This window comes from Spea bombifrons, chromosome 3, assembly GCF_027358695.1.
Source record: "Spea bombifrons isolate aSpeBom1 chromosome 3, aSpeBom1.2.pri, whole genome shotgun sequence".
In the NCBI taxonomy this organism is placed as follows: domain Eukaryota; kingdom Metazoa; phylum Chordata; class Amphibia; order Anura; family Pelobatidae; genus Spea; species Spea bombifrons.
In genome coordinates this window covers 52,158,068-52,173,599 of record NC_071089.1, presented here as the reverse complement: position 1 = coordinate 52,173,599, position 15,532 = coordinate 52,158,068, and the positions used below count along the sequence as shown (strand labels likewise).

The 15,532-nt window shown below is 39.7% G+C and overlaps 2 pseudogenes; both read left to right on the top strand.

The window, feature by feature from the left end:
• The first annotated feature begins 563 nt into the window (after positions 1-563).
• Positions 564-4,362, top strand: LOC128483958 (uncharacterized protein K02A2.6-like; annotated as a pseudogene).
• Positions 4,363-14,661: 10,299 nt separating this feature from the next.
• Positions 14,662-14,758, top strand: LOC128488302 (uncharacterized; annotated as a pseudogene).
• The last annotated feature ends 774 nt before the right edge of the window (positions 14,759-15,532 follow it).

The window sequence follows — 15,532 nt, the reverse complement described above, 5'->3', positions numbered from 1 at the left end:
GGTATCTATTACACAGTTAGTCAGCAGAAAACCAATAGCCATTTTAGGGTCCCCCCCTTAATTCATAATGCACCTTACTTATAGATATGCCCCTCTGCCCCCTTATATGCCACTCTGTGCCCCAGATATGCTTTATAACCCCTTATATGCCACTCTGCCCCTAATATGCTTTATAACCCCAGATATGATTTATGCCCCCTAGAAATACCCACCTGCCCCCCCAGATATGCTTTATGCCCCCTAGAAGTGCCACTCTGCCCCCCCTAGACGTGTCCTCCCCGCTTACCAATGCACACCCCGACTCCCTGGTGTCTAGTGGGGCTGGCTGGTGAACGTCTGCACGATATGTGTACACAACCTCTCCTGCCGGCACTTCCGCCTGGGCTTCTATGTTGGAGCAAGGTTACGTCACGCCAGTGCTCCAGCATAGAAGCCCCAGTGGAAGTGGCGGCAGTGGAGGTTGTCTACGCCCATCGCACAGATGTCCATGGCTACCGGAGAGTAGGATCCAGGTCCTCTGCAGCTTTTTGTGTTGGAATTACACATATACAAATATGTCCAGCATGGCTTCTCTGGGGCACATGGAGGAATTTGATCTGGCTAATCCATCTTCATGGGACTAATATGCTGAAAGGTTAGTGTTTTTCCTGGAGGCTAATAAGGTGGTTGATGCTATTCAGAAAAGAGCTGTGTTACTGAGTGTTATTGGATCTAAAACTTTTGATACTGTCCGCTCATTGATAATTCCTGCGACACCAAAAGACTGCTCATTTGAAGAAATACTGGCACTATTAAAAAATCATTTTGCACCCACCTCATCTGAAACAGTGAGGCGTTTCCATTTCAACAGAAGAAATCAGCAACCAGGGGAAAGTATTGCAGCATACTTTGCAGAACTGCGCAGGCTGTCTGAAAATTGCAATTTTGGTGCCAGTTTAGAATCTTTGCTTAGGGACAGGCTGGTGTGTGGAGTGCTTGATGAAGCATTACAGAGGAGACTTCTTGCAAGACAAAACGTAACTTTTATTACTGCACAAGAAGAAGCACCTGCATATGAGGCTGCATATTTACACTCCAAAGAGATACAATCCTCCAGCAAAGATAACCCACCTGGAGTAAATCTAGTGAGGGAAATGGATGTTAAATCAAATGATTTTTCACCACACACTAATGTCACTGCTCCATTTAAAGGGACTTGTATTACGTCTGTGTTTTCTGCCGCAACTTTAACATGTAATTTCCGAAATGCAGTTTGCCACATATGTAAACGTACAGGCCATATACAGAGAGTTTGCCAAGGTAAAGCCAGCGGGACACAAAACCAATATAAAAATACAAGTACAATGCAAACCGCAGCGCACTGTTAATATTCCACATGCTGTTTGGGGTAGTGAAATGACTACAGAGGTTCACTCAAATGACTATGTAAATACAGTGGAAAATTCGCCATCAGGGCTTAAGATTTACACTGAGATTGTGCTCCAAGATGTTCCTTGCAAAATGGAAGTAGATTCCGGGTGCGCATATTCTTTGATTTCAGAAGAGACATTTGCCTTGTTATGGCCTCATAATGGCCCTTCAATTGTACCTTGTGATATTCATCTGGTAGATTACAACAGGCAAATTGTGGATGTCAAGGGTGCTTGCTTTATACCAGTCAAATACGGTAAATTCAGAGGACACTTACGTTTAATAATTGCTAAGGGACAAAGAGCAAGCTTGCTGGGTAGAGAGTGGTTTGAACCCCTAGGAATCACATTAACTGGAGTTCATAATGTATCCACAAATACACTACAGAATGTGGTTGATGACTTTAGTGCAGTTTTCGAGGAAGGTCTTGGCATGTATAAAGGTCCTCCTGTTTCTTTTGTATTAGATCCTACAGTACCTCCAGTTCGTATGAAGCCTCGCAAAGTTCCATTAGCTCTCAGACCCAAAATTGATGCTGAGATTACACGTCTTGTAGAACAAGGTATTCTTGAACCTGTGACATATCCTAAGTGGTGTACACCCATAGTTCCAGTGATGAAACCAAATGGTGATGTCAGAATCTGTGCCGATTACAAATGTACAATCAACAAAGCATTGCAAGAGCATCCATCCTTATCAAATTCCAGCTCTTAATCAAATTCTTACTACTTTGGCAAAAGGGAAGGTTTTTGCCAAATTAGATATGGCTCAAGCCTACCAGCAGTTACCTGTGGATGATGAGGCTGCTGATGCACAAACAGTCATAACACACAAAGGAGCTTTCCGAGCAATAGTTTGCAGTTTGGAGTTTCCATTGCTCCTGGCATATTTCAGAAGCTAATGGAGGACCTCTTATCTGGACTTCCGGGTGTAATTCCTTATTTTGATGACGTTCTTATTGGAGCAGATTGTCTACAGTCATTGGCTGCACAGCTACAACTTGTTTTGAAACGTTTCCTTGATGCTGGTCTAAAACCTAAAAAAGAAAAGTGTGTTTTTGGTGTAAGCAGTGTGGATTTCCTTGGTTACAGAACTGACGCACGTGGCATTCATCCAACTGATTCTAAGGTTGAAGCTATCCATAGAGCTCCAGTTCCAACCAACAAAAAAGAACTGCAAGCATTCCTAGGGTTGCTTAATTTTTACCATTCTTTCCTGCCTGATAAAGCCACTGTTGCTGAACCTCTGCATCGTCTACTGATAAAGACGCTCCATGGAGGTGGACTGGTGTTCATACTAAAGCGTTGAATGCTGCAAAGAAGCTGTTGTCTTCTGACAGTGTCCTTGTACACTATGATTTAGAGAAACCGCTCAACCATACCTGTGATGCGTCTCCTTACGGCATTGGAGCTGTTTTTAGTCACACTTTGAGAAATGGTGTTGAGGCTCCTATTGTGTTTTATTTACGGACCTTATCTACAACAGAGAGGAATTATGCCCAAATTGACAAGGAGGCGTTAGCTATTGTGTCCGGGGTAAAAAAGTTTCATGACTATTTGTATGGGCGGAGGTTTACTATTGTAACAGATCATAAACCTTTACTGGGTCTGTTCACCAGCAATACTCCCACTCCTCAAATTATTTCCCCACGCATGCTCAGGTGGTCCCTTATGTTGAATGCTTATGATTCTGAGTTCAAGTATCGTCCTGGTAAGGATATCACACATGCTGATGGGTTACCTTTGCCTTCTCCTGATTTCCTTGTTCCTCCTATGTCCGAGGTTCTCATGTTGGAATCTGTTTCAAACCCTCCTTTACATGCAAATGATATTGCTCGTATGTCGGCCAAGGATCCATTGCTCTCCCGTGTGCTCAACTGGGTTTGGAGGGGGTGGCCAAATGCAAAAGTTGAAGACAAGTTCAAGCCATTTGTAGTGCGCCAACATGAACTATCTGCCTATAAAGGTTGTCTTTTATGGAGGAACAGAGTGGTAATTCCAAATGCAGGACAAGCTAAAGACATCCTGGAATAGTTCGCATGATAGCTTTAGCCAGAAGTTATATTTGGTGGCCTAAAATGGATGAAGTTATTGAGAAGTGGGTAAAGAACTGTGCACCATGTCAATCCACACGTAATGCTCCACCTAAAGCCCCGGTACACCCATGGGAAGTGACTAGGTCACCTTGGGCCCGTTTACATATAGATTTTGCTGGCCCTTTTCATGGACAAATGTTTTTTTTAGTTGTTGACTCCTTTTGAAAATGGTTAGAAGTTGTTCCAGTTACATCTGCTACCTCGGTCACTGTCATAAAGATTCTAAGGAGTCTGTTTGCTACACATGGGTTGCCGGATACAATTGTGTCTGATAATGGCACACAATTTACCTCATCAGAATTCAAAATCTTTATGGAAAGTAATCTTATTCGACATGTCACAAGTGCACCATTTCATCCATCCTCAAATGGTCAAGCTGAGCGTATGGTTCAGAACACAAAAGACTCACTCAAGAGAATTATTGAGGGAGACTGGAATCGTAGGCTTGCAAATTTCCTTCTACAACAACATGTGACACCCTGCTCAAGCACCGGTAGGACTCCAGCAGAGCTCCTCATGAAAAAACTTGTCTGGATCGTTTACATCCTGATTTGATGTCTGAGCTGCAAGAGAAGCAAGAATTGCAATTCAATGAGCGCTATAATGTTTCTACTGTGAGAGTATATGTACCTGACAGTGCTGTTTATCTGAGGAACTATCCTTCTGGGCCTAGATGGATACCTGCACAAATACTTGTGGCCACAGGACCTTTGTCATACAAAGTACAGACTGCTGATGGTAGAATATTACAAAGGCACGTAGATCAGATCCGGGAACGAAGTAACGAGATTGTGCCTGCTGCAGGTCCCAGTCGTACTGGGTCTCCTGTGATGCCAGATGTTGGTGAACCACTATAAGATATAGGTGTCAGTTCTCCAAGAGTTGTTGTTGCAGAGACAGTTCCTTGTAGTCCACAGGACAGAGCACAGGACGACGGCCAAGCTGATGGTCCAGGCGAACCTGCTCCAACCTTGGGCGACCAAGAAGAAAAATTCATCCTCCCAATTATCTGAAAGACTTTGAGGTCTAGGGGGAGGAGTGTTATGTATTGGGGTACTATGCAGTCTGCTTTGCCAGTAGGTGGCAGCATAATGGAAATGTGCACCTGTTCTGTTGTGTTAGGTCTCTTGTGTATTTATCTTGATCTGTGGCATGTGGTTACTGAAGTAAAGAAAAGAAGTTATGTTCTACTGCTTGTCTGTGTTTGTGAGCAACATCTACATAACATTCAAATACACAAAACCTAGGTTCCAGCACTTACACATCCAACCAATAAATGCTGGAACCTAGGCATGATGGGACTGTGATTGCTGTTAGCAATCACACTCCTATCATGCCAAGTCAGCCAGTACATGCTGGTACAGGGTGGCTGTAAGTGATGTGCAGACCCCATACTGCTGGCAGCATCAATACACAAGGGGGGCAGCTAGCTAGGTTTCAGCATGTACTGGCTGACTTGGCATGATAGGAGTGTGATTGCTTACAGCAATCACAGTCCCATCATGCCTAGGTTCCAGCACTTACACATCCATGCTATCACACACACACACACACAAATTCATTAATTCACAGATTAATTCCCTCAATCACGCATACTCATTCAAACACCCTCCCCACCCCCTTACCCGCACGTCAGCTCCTCAATGCCGCTCACAGACTTCAGCAGGGGGTGTGGCCTCCCTCTGTGTTCTCTGGTACTGCACAGAAGAAGCAGGACTGGAGCAGGGTCATGTGATGTCACGTGAACTCTGCTGGGTTCCGCTTCCTCTGTGCAGTACAGAAGACCCTCCCACAGGTAAGTAGCAGGGCTCTTGTTGTAGCAGGGCTCGAGGTGCGGACCGTGTAAGATCGGTTGCCCCGCATGAGTTACGGGGGGGGATCTGTCCCCCCCGCCCCCCCCGGTTCCTACGCCCATGAACTCAAACTCTGTTAACCTTAAACTTTTGACAAATATTTTTACAAAAATCTGTTAGTGGAAAAGGACATCATGTATGAGCAATTCTAATGGTAATAAGCTACTGTATGTCATATGGCCTGCATGTATGCATGTACTTTAAAATAATTTCAAGAAGAAATTATAGTAAAAATGCCCCCAAAATAGTTATTTTTGTTTCCAGGCTCACATTTTCTTCATTTGTTTTTAACTTGTGTTTCTTTTTTAATCAACTTCAGGTGGAGAATGCATGACAGGCACCAAAGAAAATCTGCAAAGGGGAAACAACAGACTTCCTCAGATGAGGAGTCACAACTGGCTAAAACCTTAAAAAACCCAACAGTTTACTGGTATGTCTCCGGAGCCAACCCCCACCCCCTGAGAAACTGCCCTCCAGAATTTTCAGAGTGTGTGCGGTGCAAAATAGGCAACAATAGCATATCCCAAAAGTCAAGTTCTGTGGAACCTTGCTGTCTCCCATTGAACCTTTAGCACAGCTGAACACTGGGGCAATCGCACAGGACCCTCAGAGGCTTTTCCATTTGCGCCAAAGTGTTGTCTGTCAACTGAGCGCCTCAGTCCTTGGTCTTGTCTTAGATTCAGGATAATGTTAGGCATATAACATTCAACTATTTTAACATCCAAACAGAAACAATTTATACAATTTATTTATATGTCTCCTATGAGGGACACTGTCAAATGGCTTACTGAAATCTAGATATATCTGCTGCTCCTCTCAGGTTTATTGTTCTAGTCACACGAAAAATAAAAATGTCAGTTTCACAGGATCTTCCTGTAATAAACCAGTGCTGTTTCTAAACTTGCAAACCATTTAACCCCTTAATGACCAGGCTGTTTTTTCTTTTTGTAACCTTCATGACTGAGGCTGTTTCTGCTGTGCTTGCGTTTAGCTGTAATTTAGTGTTTCCACAGAGGTTATGTTTGGTTTCTTTCACATCAAGAGCTTTCTTCAGATACCATTATTTTGGTCATATCATCTTATTTACACAGGGGCATCCTGTCCCTGTGTCCCATTTTCGACATCTTTTAAAGTTGACCAATTCAATTTACACCCCCCCCCATCAAACCAGCAGCATTGCAATGGTTAAGCATATTTTTCTTTTGCTGTATGAAACCTCTTGCATCCTGGCGTTGATTGTTTTCTGGGGAGGTTGCATTTGATAATACTTAATAAGCAGCACCTGTTAAATTTATTAGACTCATTAATAATTAACAGGTTGAACCTTAAACACATTTTCTGGGAACATTGAAAAATGTAAATCACAGCTTGTTTAAGCCTATCTGACTCCAACAAATGTGGTATCTTCTAACTAATGGACAACCTTTCTCAAATTACACATCTACAGCAGGCAAATGAACGCAATTTTGTTTGTTTTGTTGAGGTCCTCCTTGCTATCATACATTGTATTATAATATATTTTTACAAACTAACAAAATAATGTAGTGTCAAATGAGTCAAACATAAATGCAGTTTAATTCAGATACAAGACGTAAACAACTTCTCACTCAATAATAAATATAATTTAACAGTGTTGTGTTTAATTTCCCAACATCCTTGTACTGGCTATTTTAATAACCTCATGGAACTTTCTTGCATTACATCTAAAACTCTGAAAACATGATGACCTCTTGTTTCTAACATTTCAATACTCAATCACATCGTTAATCGCCTCTTATATAACTCTTTTATAACAGGCGTCTGCTGCAATACAGTGGCATTAGAGCAACACCGTTTGGGTGCAGAAAGCAGATGTAGATCGGTTTCTACATTTCTACACACATTTAAATACAAGACGATCTTGGCATGTCAATTGTCGTTAACTGAATGTTTTTGCGTGACATGCCTGGGCCGTCAATTTTCGGCAAGGGGTTAAAAACTAAGTAGAATTTAGTATTTATTTAATCAGTCAGTAACTTCCTTCATTCCTCTTTAATTACCATTTGCTTATATTTTCTTTGAGTTATACATCTAAACATTTTTTTAACATATTATTTGTTTACCTCCCAATTTTCTCCTATACATCACAACCCCAAAAAATATAAATACATAAAAAACACATGCAACAGGCAAAACAAATATAGCAAATGTATTTTCAATTGGTACTAGATTAAAATGGATGTGCTGATATTGTATTTACTACATTGTTTTAATTGGAACCATAACTTTATGTTGGTAGATTATTTTACTACTACCACTACAAGTTAAGATAGCTAGCTGGTGTTGTGACACAACTTGAGCTGGGGCCCTGCCATATCTCAGCTCTTTAAATCACGCAAGAACTGAGTATGTCAGGTGCGTACCTTGCTGCTGCAGCCTATTGTATCCTCCAGGAGTGGAATGCAGGTGTGCGGTAAGGGGGGCTGTTCCTCTACACCAGTGGTTCTCAACATTCCTAATGCCGCGACCCTTTAATACAGTTCCTCATGTTGTGGTGACCCCCAACCATAAAATTATGTAATTATATATTGTGAAATATGTGTTTTCCGATGGTCTTAGGCGACCCCTGTGAAAGGGTCGTTCGACCCCCAAAGGGGTCGCGACCCACAGGTTGAGAACCGCTGTTCTACACCATGGCGTCTGTGGCAGTCTCTGGAGCCCAGGTCTTCACTCCCTGCTTCCTTATAAAAAGTCCACATAGGCCTTTATACAGATAACAAAATATCATACTATATTATGTATTATTTCAAAACTTTTTTTAAATTTTGAGCCAGATAAATCATGGTCTGCGTAAAACTGGAGTGGTCTTGGCAAGCAAAAAAAAAATAGTAAATTTAAAAATTTAAATGCCAATATCTCATAACTTTTTGATTTCATTTTAAATTATAACAATAACCCTGTTTTCACCATAATTACTATCTAAACTCCATATTAACAATCTAATGTTATCATTATTATAATTTGATAAATACATTTGTAAATGGGATTATCCTTACGCCAATACATGTTTTAACCAGCATATTCCCTTTACATTCTTTCACTTGATTAGGGTAATCCCCATATCTCCCTCAAGAATAAAAACATATTTGAATTTCTTTGAATGTCTGTTACATTGATGTTGTTATTATGAACATCATTTCCTATTTTCAGCCAAGGCAATAAATTCTGACATTGACATTTGTATATTGCCATCACAATGACCTTGAAGTACAAGACACACTGGCAAACCACAGAAAGTATTTCATAATAGTGATTGAAGGTGAAAGGACTCTGCATGATGGAAATGCCCTTTCTATTTGTCTAGACATCCCATTCAGATTACACATTCAATTGCTCCTTTCAAATGTATGGTCATTGAACATGTCATTGCTTTAATTGAGGAGGTGACAAACATAAAACACACCGAGAAAAAAAGCCATTTGGTATTATGAACTAAATGAATCATGGAGAATCGATACCGTTACAGCTTTCCAAGTATTGGTAAAAGAAAAGCAACTTTGATTTATTTTCCCCCCATGGGCTATTCAGTTGAAAAAATTATGTTTTTTGAAGCTGTGTTATCACACTTTAAACTCTGTATTTCATGCGTATGTTTCCTTGTGCAAGGGGCAGAAAAAATGATTAGGAATAATTGCCTCATAATAACAAAAATAGGTTTCTTCTTATAGGGTGTATATGAGTGTCTCTATTTACAAAATAAATGTATTACCCAATGAAAAAAGTAATATAAACGGTGTATATATATATATATATATATATATATATATATATATACAACTAAGCCAGTGTTGTGTACCAGTTATTGTCCATTGCATATCCATACTTCAACCCTTCAATAATGTAAACCTACTTTGATGTCCATTGCTTGTTGAACCTCTCTAAACCTTTAACTAAAACAAGACACCATTTCAGTTGGATAGTAATGACTGTAGCTTTATTAAAGGGTATAAGAGGCATAACACAATTAAAACATGAACCATAAACCATAAAATATCAAACAATTTATCTAAATTTTATACAATCTGCCCTTTCTTTGCCAAATTGTATAATAAAAGCCTCTTTCCACCCCAACTCAGAGGCGACCTTTACCCACCACCAAAAGCTTTAGTACTCTTTCTAATGGTTTGAGCCCTTTTTCTTTGCACCAAAGCCAGCGCGGTATAATTTTTCAAAACACCAGCAGCGCATCAGGAAATTTGTTTCTAATTTGAATAAAAACATTCCTAAGGCAAAACTTTAACTTTTTTTTAAAAAAAAAATATATATATATATATATATATATATAAAAAAAAATATATATATATATATATATAAAAAAAAATATATATATATATATATATATATACCGTATTTATTATAGGCCGCACCTGATTATAGACCGCACCCACAAAGTTTGGTGGAAAGCCAATAGCCATTTTAAGGTCCTTAATTCATAATGCACCTGATAAAAAAAAAAAATATGCCACTCCCCCCCCCCACAGATATGCCACTCTGCCCTCTAATATGCTTTATAACCCCAGGAATGCCACTCTGCCCTCTGATATGCTTTATGCCACCATGATATGCTGCTCTGCCCCCCTCCCTCAGACTTACCAATGCATCCCAACACTCCATGGCATCTAGCGGGGGCAGGCAGTGTGCAGACAACCTCTGCTGCTTCTAGCCACTTCCGCTGGGGCTTCTATGCTGACGCTCACTCAAAGAAGCCCCAGCGGAAGTGCCGGCAGCAGCGGAGGTTATCTGCGTGTATACCACAGGTGTTCACCGACTGACAGTGCCAGCTGTGAATGTCTGTGCGATGCTCTCTCAGACAGCTGCTGGCCGGTAGTCCTGCCGGGGCTTCTTTGACGGAGCACTGGAACGTCATCTCACGCCTGCGCTCCATCATAGAAGCCTCGGCTTGGCCGCAACAGGGCTAAATGATAATGAAAACACCTGCCCGGTGCCTGGACATGCATGCCCCGGGCGCCGGGCGATACGAATTGCACATCCCTGCGCTAAACCTCGATTATAAGCAGCACCCCACTTCAAAGACTTAAAGTGTGTGGGGGGGTGCGGCCTATAATTGGGCAAATACGGGAATTTCCCCCAACATGCAACACAATAACATCAGGATAAGGCAAAACATTGTAACATTCTTCAATAACTGTAAAAATATTTTGAATCCATAAACCTTCCAGTAAACAAGGAATCTTGTTCCTAGATTTGTACCATACGGCTGAGTACAAGCTCTGTTAAGCGCCCAAGAAACATAAGAGTGTCCTAGAACCACATGGATACAGTCTTATTATCTAAAAAGAAAACAGAATTAGATATACATAAAATTAAATCAAATCAGGCCTAATGTAACGTTTAAAGCAGCTGGATTTCCATCTGCCCATCCTTTTAATCACTTCTGGTGAAAGATCTGAATCAGCTGTGACTGTAGCTGCACCCATTCAGAAAGAATGAGAGGAGAATTTTTATTTTCCGAGACCCAAACTCTCGAAAAAAATTTTTTGCATAAAATTGAATTGATATTTGGTCAACGGAGTTCCATTTTTATGAATTAACAAAGGGCCTGGTTCAGCTGGCCTGGCACATAAAAATTCCTGCAAATGAACCACTGGACAGAACTATACTTCATTGATGCTATTAATCTGGACTTACATTCTTTTACCTTCCTTATCTGTTTTGGAACTGCTAATAAAAATTGCTAAATTCCTTTTAGTTAAATTAATGTCCTCAATTTGCAGACCTGAAGGTCTAAATTCAGACTGTGTTACCAGCTCAATGAGCCTAAACACAGCGAAAAATGCTAACAGAGAAGCTGTTTTAAAACAAAAACTCATAACGTATGAAACTAACACCATTAATTTATTTATCAATTGCTTAAGAAGCTGAAAAGAAATTGGCTTCTTCAAATCTTTTTTCTAGCGTAACCTTTAGGCAATTGTTTTCTAATAAAATCATTCAGTACTGGCTTACCACCCAGTAGCTTTAAACAAAAATTGATTCAGCTAATCATCTTCTGTGATGTCACTAGCGGAAAATCTCCTTTTTTCCATGTTGGCGTTAATAGAGAAATAATGGGTGTGCTATTTGGCAACAAGGTGTTGTTTTTAATGTAAATTAAAATTTCTTTAATGATGCAACTTTATTAAAATTATTCTTGATTTTAGTTGCATTAGAAATTTGGGGTTCAGATTTTGCTAACAAAAAACTCAAAGTTTAATGTGATAACAAAAGTGTGGTGGAAGCAATAAATTTGCTTAATGCAATAATACTTGGCTCAGGGCAGTGCATATGGAGGGCAAAAATAACAGCATAGCTGATGCTATTTCTCGTTCACAGTGGTTCAAGGAGCTGGCACCAAACGCAGAAAAAGAGCCAGTGCAAGTGCCTTCACACTTCCAAATTCCTCTGCCATTTTTCAAAATTCACATTATAAATCCAAACACACAGAACCAGCTTGACCGATAAAGAAAAAATCATCCAAATAATGTATGATAGAACAAACATCTGTTTTAAATTTTAATACCCATTCCAAGAAGAAAAAATCTCAAAATAAAAACATGGCAAGGAGCAATCTATAGGTAAACATTTATCAAAGTAAAACTCTCCAATTAATTGAAAACGCAAAGAGTTAAAGCATTCTCGATTCATAGTCAGCAAGCAAAAAGCTGATTTAATATCTACTTTTGCAAAGCATTTAAGTGCTTTCTCCCTGCATACTAAGACTCAATCCAAAGCATCATCAAAAGAAGCATATTTAATAGGAAAAAGATTATTATCTATTTCATCATTTAATGATTGAACAGCCTGGAATGACAAATTATGTATTAGTCTAAGAGTACCTTTCTCTTTTTTGGTAGCTAGGCCTAAAAGGGATAAACATTGAAACAGGATATAATCAAATGGTCCTGCTATTCTACATAAAGCAACTTCTTTCTGAACTTTCTTAACTGCAACCTGTAAATTAACCTTAAGTGATTTTCACTTATTTTAACCCATATAAAATTAACTGAATCATAAACAGGAACTTTAAAACCAACACTAAACCCTTCAATCATTATTCTGGCCTTCTCTTTGTTTGGGAAGATGCTTAAAAATTGAAGCATTTCTTCCAACTTCACCGGAGTCAGCAACTTTTGAGCTTTGAAAATTAACCTATGCATTGGCCCTTTTAAAACATTTACTTGTAGGATGCAAATGCCCGCAAGATAAACATTCATGTTTATATGTACAATTGTCTTGCCATCTGCATTATGACTCGTTAAATGCCTAGAAAAAAAACTTTCTTTTGTGACAGTAATACCCCACTATTTGTTGATTTAGCTGGAAAACGTCCTTGTCTAGTATAGTACTAACCCACAACCCAGCATCCTTTAAGCCTCACTTCGTATAACTGTGAACTGAATTTTTTTGACGGTTTGAATAAGTCATCATAATTGTACCATGCAAAACCGCCAAAGTTTCTATAAGCCTCCAAAACGGCTTCTGGTGCTGAAACAGGCCTATGCTAAAATTAGGCTGTTTTTCACAAATTACATTTCCTAAAATGCAGCTTGAAGCCAATTGTTAAAAGACTTAGGTAAAGGCCTGAGAATATCTGCCTCTTAATCTGCCTCTTGCTTAATTAAAAACTCTTTGGAAGCCGGCAACAGGGAAAGAATATATATATAATTTCACTTTTCTATATTTTTTTTTCTATATCTTTTGCTAAGATGATATCCCAAAGAAGATAACTCACATGCTAATGCTTCTTTGAGAAATACTTCATTAACCCTATGACTCGTAACATTAGCAACTTTCCTATCCTGAGGTCTTTGCTGGGTAAAATATTACCCTGTACTACTTCTTCTAGCTTATCTAAACCTTTTGCCCCAGGGAAGCACTCACTGACCCTTGGACCTGCACCAGCACTGCTTGTACCTTCTACTGGGTCTTGCCCAGACTCCAGCTGCTGAGAGCTGTCATCAATCTTTTTTGCTGTAGACTTGAGCACAAGTGTTTTCTTGCCCTGAACCATTTTCTTCTTGCTTCCTGACATCATTGGAGGTGAAAAAACGATCGATTTCTTCACCAAAACGGTGTTTCTGTAATGCCTCAACATCGAGGCATTCACCAACACAGAAAAAAATATGTTTGGGCCCTGTAAGATCGCTCCTAGAGTGCGTACATTAACCCTTTTGAAAGACTGCGCATCTTTCAAATATGGCGGTGCCGTACCGCTGAAAAAAGTGTTTAGGAAGAATCGCTTCCTTCGCTTCGCTAGTGTTGCTAAGATGTCTTGGTACCGAGGCATTTTAAAAACACATTTTTAGCAAATAAAGCGACTTGCGATCATTTCCTAAATGCTTTTCTTACTTGCGGGGCACTGGCATATTTGAAATACACGAGGTGTTTCAATATGGCGGCACCCAGCAATCTTCTTGGGGACATTGCTTGATGTCATCAGCAGGGGGTATTGCTGGATATCATGAACAATCCCAGAATTCAAATCACTCAGAAGAGTGATCATGATTTGCCCAGTCTGGATGGATTCACTTGCTTTTAGTGAGGGAGAGAGACAGATCCTTGTGTGAAAGCAGGTATTTTTATAATAAAAATATATACAAATATATAACGTGACCTAATGGCTCTTATAAGAGCCATCCATTTAATATTAACCCCTTTCGTTGCAATTGATCACTGTATAAACATCTGGGAACCAGTACAAAGATTGTTTGGGACCTAATATTCCCCCTTATGAAAAAAGGCTACCACTTGTATGCAGCCCTACCTTATAATGAGGAAGAGAAAGGCCTGGTACAAGAAGGTTGCAATTTATTTGATGCAAAGTGCAACCTACAATGTTTTTTTGTTGCACAAAAAAGCAGAAACCCGCATGAAACTGTCTTTTTGAAGTTTCAGGTCCAAGTCATTACAGAGATATTGTACCAGGATGTACCTGGTCCCCAGGCGGTGATGGAGTCTAGCAGAATTGGGGCTGCCCATTTATTATTTAAATCCCCTCTACAGAAAAGAAGCAGAACCCCCAAAAGAGATGCAGAGTGTGCTACAGCAGGGGGCAAAGAACGATTCTACTGTCTAGATTGCCCTGGAAAACCTGCACTCTGTGTCGTCAACTGCTTCAAGCTGTTCCACAGAGTTGCCCATTTTCATTTGTTTTTTTTGTTCCTGCTCCAGTCTTTTGTTGTTTTTTTTTACTGCTTTTTAGATTTTGTTTTTGCTGCACCATTTGTATGAGCCTAAATTTGGCTCTGTATCTATCCCATATATTTGCACTGACAAGTGTCCCATGTGCTAAATCAAATCCCTTATTGTAGAAAGGCCAGGCTTTCTTGTAACCTGCCCCTTCTGATAGTTGGGTACAAGCATTTTTTTTACCCGGATGTAAAAGTTCCAAATTGAAAAACTGAATTGCTCATGTTCCAAATGTGGCCCTTTTGCCCACAAACAATCCGACATGTGGGGTATCACTGTACTCGGGAGATGTTGCTGAACACATATTGGGGTGTTTTGTGACAGTATACCATGACCTGTAAATTCATACCTGAAGTACAAAGTGTGTGAAGAAAATACAAAAAATTACACAAACTTTGACAAGGGCTGGTGCCTTTTAATGCATGGAAAGGGTTAAACTATCAACACCTGAAATACCCTGGGGTGTCTAGTTTTCAAAAATATATGGGTTGATGGGCTAAATTTAATTGTCCGGCTTCAAAGATACCCTTTGTATATGAGTAAAAGATAATTTTTTTGGTTTTTTTTATAGTAAATTAAATATGATCCAAATAATGGTATCTAAAGAAATACCTTCATGTATTGATAAAAACAATATATACTGTAATTTGTGTGGGGCCAGTAAATGAGAAAGAAGAAAATTACAGCTAAACACGAACACCGTAGAAACGATAAAACAGCCATTGTCACGAAGGGTACAAAAAATAAAATGAGCCATTGTCATGAAGGGGTTAATTTTACTTATGCCATATCAACATTACCAGTGAGTGTGAATATAAAGGAGCATATTGCCACCTAAGGGTTACTTAATTCTCCCCACCACTCACAGGGGATGCAATGGAGTATAATTGTTACCCCCTTGGTTAATAGGCAGTCCTAGCGCCCCCTTGTCTGTATTATTATTTTA